The 5,416-nt window shown below is 42.4% G+C and overlaps 1 pseudogene; it reads right to left on the bottom strand.

Annotated features, from left to right (window-relative positions):
- Nucleotides 1-389: 389 nt before the first annotated feature.
- LOC102470023 (HIV Tat-specific factor 1 pseudogene) lies at nt 390-1,959 on the bottom strand (annotated as a pseudogene).
- Nucleotides 1,960-5,416: the final 3,457 nt, after the last annotated feature.

The following is a 5,416-nucleotide window of genomic DNA, read 5'->3' as shown; positions in this document are numbered from 1 at the left end:
CAGATGGAGGACTCTCCCTAAAAAGTGAATTTACTGGATTAAATATCATCACTACTGAGGACAAAGCTGCCTGTGGACAGGAACTATTCCTTAACATTCTCCCAAACCACCCAAAGCCCCCCCATCAGACTCATCAAACAACTTGTCATTGGAATCCCCCTGACCAAATTTCTCATCAGAATTGTCATCTTTTCATTTGAATCTTCCAACAGCTTTTCATTGCACCATCTTTTCTTCAGCATCTTCAAGCCCTTTTTCATCTGCCTCTTCATCCTCTGTCAACTCCCATCAAATACATTTTTTAAGAATTATTTAACTTTATTTTAACTTCATCAGAGGGACAATGAGAGAGAAGGAAAGTGAGAAAGCAAGCCACCAGATCCAAGACTCAAACCACAGTCGGTCCTGTGCGTAGTCCAGACCCTTAACCACCAAGCCACCTACTGGCCCCTCAAATGCTTTTTCATATGTATCTTCCTCTTTTCATTTGAGACTTCATCAACTGTCAGTCTTCCTCATCTAGTACTTTTCCAGAGCTGTCTTCAAATTCTGATTTTTTTTTGTCATTTCCTTTGTAGAAACATTCACTTTGTAAGCTAAATGAGATAGAATGTCTAAAAGAGAATGAAATAAAAATGGAAATACAAAAATTTAAAAATAACATTTTCATGAAGCTTATTTTCAGAGCTCTTCTCGTCAATCTTTTTTGAGACCATTTAAGTTCTTTCAGAGTCATCTTCAGACTGTTTCCCAGAGCAATCAGACTCCCTCTGAGTCTTCCTCTTCAGACTTTCTTGGGGCCATCCTCCTTTTCAGACTCCTTGTCAAGGTCCTCCTCAATCTTTTGCAAGACGATACTCATACTTATTTTTGAGTCTTTTAGATTCTCTCGTGGGGCTATGAAAGTTTCTTTTTAGGACTATTCCTCTTTCAGCTCTTTTGGGACTGCCTCCTTCAATTTTTCTCAGGGTAGCCTTCTTCAGCATCTTTTTCTGGCCCATCTTTAGCATCTTTTTCAAAAGTGCCTTCAAATTCTCCCTCTTTCATTTTTTGAACTTTATGTCGTCTACAGGTTCTTCAAATGCCATGCCAGTTGATGCTTCTTGAACATTTATTTTAGGTGTGTTAGGGTGCTCTTAAACATGCTCCTAGAAGGCCCAGCTCTTTCTGAAGCACAAATTCTGAACATGGAAGGCCTCTGTTGGCCTTGGGAGAATTGAGAAATGCTTACCATCCTCTCGGCTTTTTCTCACTTTCTCTCAAAGACTCCACCACCTGATAATCTACAGTCACATCCCATGCTTGGGCAGTGACCTCCTGACCACTGAACCACCTTCCATCCAGAGCTGAATACATACATCGGCTTCCTCTGAATCCCAAAAGGACACAGAGGCCACACCATCTCAGTGCCTATCAAAGAGAAAGAGCTGCTTATTGCAACTTCGAACACTCTACTCTAAGGTCTTCTCTCATCTCATTCAACACCAACAGATCATCCTCAAAATCCATGGGATGAAACATTTTTGATGATGCAACTCACTCATGGCACATCTGGGATGGCCATGCTATCCACTCAGGTCTCCAGTCCAAGTGCTTTTGTTGCAGAGACAACTGCTGCTTATAGTTTTTGCACTTCTTCCTCTTTGAGGTATCATACTCCCCCTTCAGTTGAAACCTTGACACTCCAACATGTGATCTGTATCTTCTGATCTCATCTTTATCCAGAAGCTTTAATCAAGTTCCATAGATTCTCTCTTAAAATAACAGTGAAGCCCATCTCCTTTAAGATTTCCTTGATCATCTTTGTAAAGTTTGACCTTAAATCCTTGTCTGTGGATCTCTCATAATAATGTCAATCTTAGAAATAGGCTGTGTAAATTCATCCGCAGTAATGTCTGGAGACAAACCAGACACACATACATTGGTATTTCTGTAGTATTCCACCTTAAACCATCCTGTTCAAGGTGGTCATAGGACACCGGTATTCAGAGCCTATGAAGGAAAAATAAAGTGACCATAAAGAGAATATGGATGTCATAGATTTGGTGTCAGACCTGGGTCTGAACCATGCCCACAATCTATTGTCTATTTCTCAGAGGACTTTTACCCTCTGGGAAGCTTACTAAACATACTTAGAGGGTGGAGAACTTAAAATTAGAAAGAAAATTAGAAAGAAACAAGAGTAGCAACTATAATGATTTGGAAAGTGCGGGAGTCTCCCTTGTTAGGGTTATGTTCTGAGAGAGGCACTGAGGGTGTGGGGACATCCTCTGAGAAAACGCCACCTATTCCTTTGGGTTATGGCAAAACCTTGAAGTTTATCCTCTCCTTGACCCTTGCTGCAAGGCAGGGCAAAGGGTGGAATTTTTTAGGGTATTTCCAACAGACACATCTGATGGAAGTCTGGAAACATCCTGAACCCCCTTCTCAATTAGCAAGGTCCAATCCTGCCCTGCCTCTGTAAGACTGTTTAGCCTTCTTTGGGAATGGTGGTGCCTGCTCTCTGGCAAGATTCTTTAGACTTATCAACATCCCATTAATATTTTAAAGATGTACCCCACACCTGCAGCTAGGCTTCTCTCCATTAGGTAAGCTTAATGGCATTTCTCCTTGATTTGCTTATCACCAAGGGATACACCCAGCCCAGTGTGACTAAGCCCTTAGAGATCTGTTAATGCACACATGTAGTGTCACTTTGGTCTATTAGTAAACGGGTCTAGTTTGTCTGGATGGCACAAGTTGCTTGGGCTGCATAGGCTCAGGCCACCTGTGTCTACTGCTACTCTTTCTTTGCATTTCCCCTTAGATTGAGCCAAGCCTGGGGCAGAGGCTGACACTCCCTAATGCTGCATTTTCACCCTTTGGGGAACAGCTGTCAATCACAGTGAGAGGGGAGATGGTAGAGATTAACTGGTACTCTGGAGGATTTTGATGCTTCAAGTTGAAGTGCAGTGGTCTAGCCTGTTGGGCTTCTAGTCTGCCATGCACATTGTTAGACTTGAATTTCCTGACAGGTCTTCAGGAAAGACTCCTCTGGCCCCAGCAATGCCTGTAGGGTTTGCGTTTAACTTAGTTCTTGGTGCCACTTGGTGTTTCTGGGGAATAAGTCATGTTTGCTCATTAGTAGTATGACAGGATGTATCCTGGTTTCCTAACTCAGGGGAATGATAACATGAAAGTATGAGGACTATAAAATATCATGAGTTTTCATATAGTGTGTGTATATGGAAAAGATTTTAAAAATAAGCCCACACAAGCTAACAAGGACAGGTAGTACAATGGATAGAGAAATAAATTGGTCTCTTCCCTGACTCATCAGCCCCATCTGGGACTCTAGACTACCCTGAACCTGAACTGTGACTCCTCAACTCTCCCCCCACCCACCAGGTGGAAGGAAATGGAACAGTTCCCAAACTAGGAAGTCCACCTCCTGGTCCCAAGGTAGAAAAGATGGAGGTCCATTTTTGATACTCTGAACCCCCTTTAGGAACCTACTTCTTCCAGTATCACAGAAATGTTGAGTTTTTTGTACACTGCCAGAACTCCTCTACTTTAAAACAATAGAAGGGTGATCTGTAGCCAGAAACAAACAAAAGGAGATTCTGGGTCAGCTACTTAGTCACCACCTCTCTTTTAACTGGAGACCCATAAGGAGGGATATTGCTTATCCCCACAATCTCTAACCTATTCACAGACAAAGCTCCATCTAACTAGACTGAGTTCTGCAAGGGGCAGGGACTTTGGATGTTATACTAAATTCTGTAAGTGCTAACCCTGAGAACAGAGCAGGTTAGATTTAGCATACACTGAATACTTTAAAAGGAATGTTCCTCCCTGAGCTTCCCTTCAAGAATCTTCTCACATTTAACCCTTAAAATGATATGAGATCTTTGGGGATCAGCAGTTAGCGTAATGGCTATGTCACTGGACTCCCATGTAGTTGACCATGGTTCACGTCCTGGACCGGGTGGCTTAAAACTCCTGCCGGGCATGTGTGCGTGTATGCCCAAGATCCTGAGAGGAGAATGGAGAAGGGATTGCAGCGTGACCATCCTCCTGGGGGGTGATTTCTTGCTTTCTGTCTCTGTCTCTATCTGGTGAGTACATGCACCCTATGGCAAAAACCTCTCAAAAATAAAAATAAAAATAATGATATGAGGATCTTCACTATCCTGGAAGCCCTTTATAGGAGGGATCCTCTCCTGAAGTAACCCCACCTGGTACTCATGAAAGAGGCAAACTTAGCCCTGCCCTCAATGGCCATTAATGTTTCCAGGGTATGGCTTCACATTTACAAGTGGTTGTACTGTCAAAACCCTACTTCTAAGATGAGATGTACATGCTACCACAGTGTTGTATACTCAAAAGGCACATACTTATATATTTAGGAAGTGAAGCTTTTTCTAAAAACTGAGCCACTGAGTGGTTCTAGTTACAAAAGCATCCTGTGCATATACAAATAAGACTTCATATATAAGGGGATAGGTCTCATTATACTAAAACTAAACACAATCTACGTAAATAGAACCTTCTGCACATGTCAAATCTTGATAAGACTCCTCTATGTAATTGATTCAAAGGGTCCAGTCATCTGATTTTCTCTGGAGTGTTAAATTTCTGACTTCTTATCAATTGACATAGCAGAACATCTTGCATGTAAAGGTCATTATTCCAGCCTCTTGCTCATCGGAGCAAGTCCAACTTTGAGTGAGGACTGTGTAGCTTGTCAGATCATATTATGAAGACACCTCCAACTTTTGGGGACCTAAAGCATGCTATAAACATGAAGCTTGCTTTAGGTCTCTTGAGCCTGAGCTCTCCTAGGGGCCAAATGAGAGATCCACACCAGGGCTAGTTAGGGTTTGGACAGGAGCTATGACTTGTTCACCTGCACAGACCTAGTCTACACCAGCCCTCTAAGAGACACCTTATGTTGCAAGACCACTTTAAGAGTAGGTGGGAATCTGGATTTTGTGAACTCATTAAAAAAAATAATTGGTTCAAAACCCTGAGTTAAGTTGCCAAATATCAATGCCGCAAGCCAGATGTGTGTCACAGGTGAGCTGCTGGTTGATGGTCCTTTACTCCCTCTCTGGCCAGGAGCTCAGGAAGAACCATGCCCTAGTCAAAGTAGAACCTGGTACCAGGGACACATATAAACTCTTTTCTTTGTAATTTGACCAGAGAGAAGGGAAGTGAAAAAGCAAACCACCAGGCCTGGGACTTGAACTTTGATCAGCCATGTGCGAGTCCAATGCCTTAATCATTTTGCCAGCCCTGATGATGAAATCATTAGGTATATTATTAGACAATGCTAGACTTAAATAGTCTATGTCCCAACCATAACTTCTGAAGCTCTCCCTGTCCTTAGTGGTAGGAAGCCCCTCTACATTTCATTAGTACACTGTCTCAAGTG

Source organism: Tupaia chinensis, unplaced genomic scaffold (assembly GCF_000334495.1).
Source record: "Tupaia chinensis unplaced genomic scaffold, TupChi_1.0 Scaffold146909_1, whole genome shotgun sequence".
In the NCBI taxonomy this organism is placed as follows: Eukaryota; Metazoa; Chordata; class Mammalia; order Scandentia; family Tupaiidae; genus Tupaia; species Tupaia belangeri.
The sequence above is the reverse complement of the archived record's forward strand: the minus strand, read 5'-3'. Positions and strand labels throughout refer to the sequence as shown.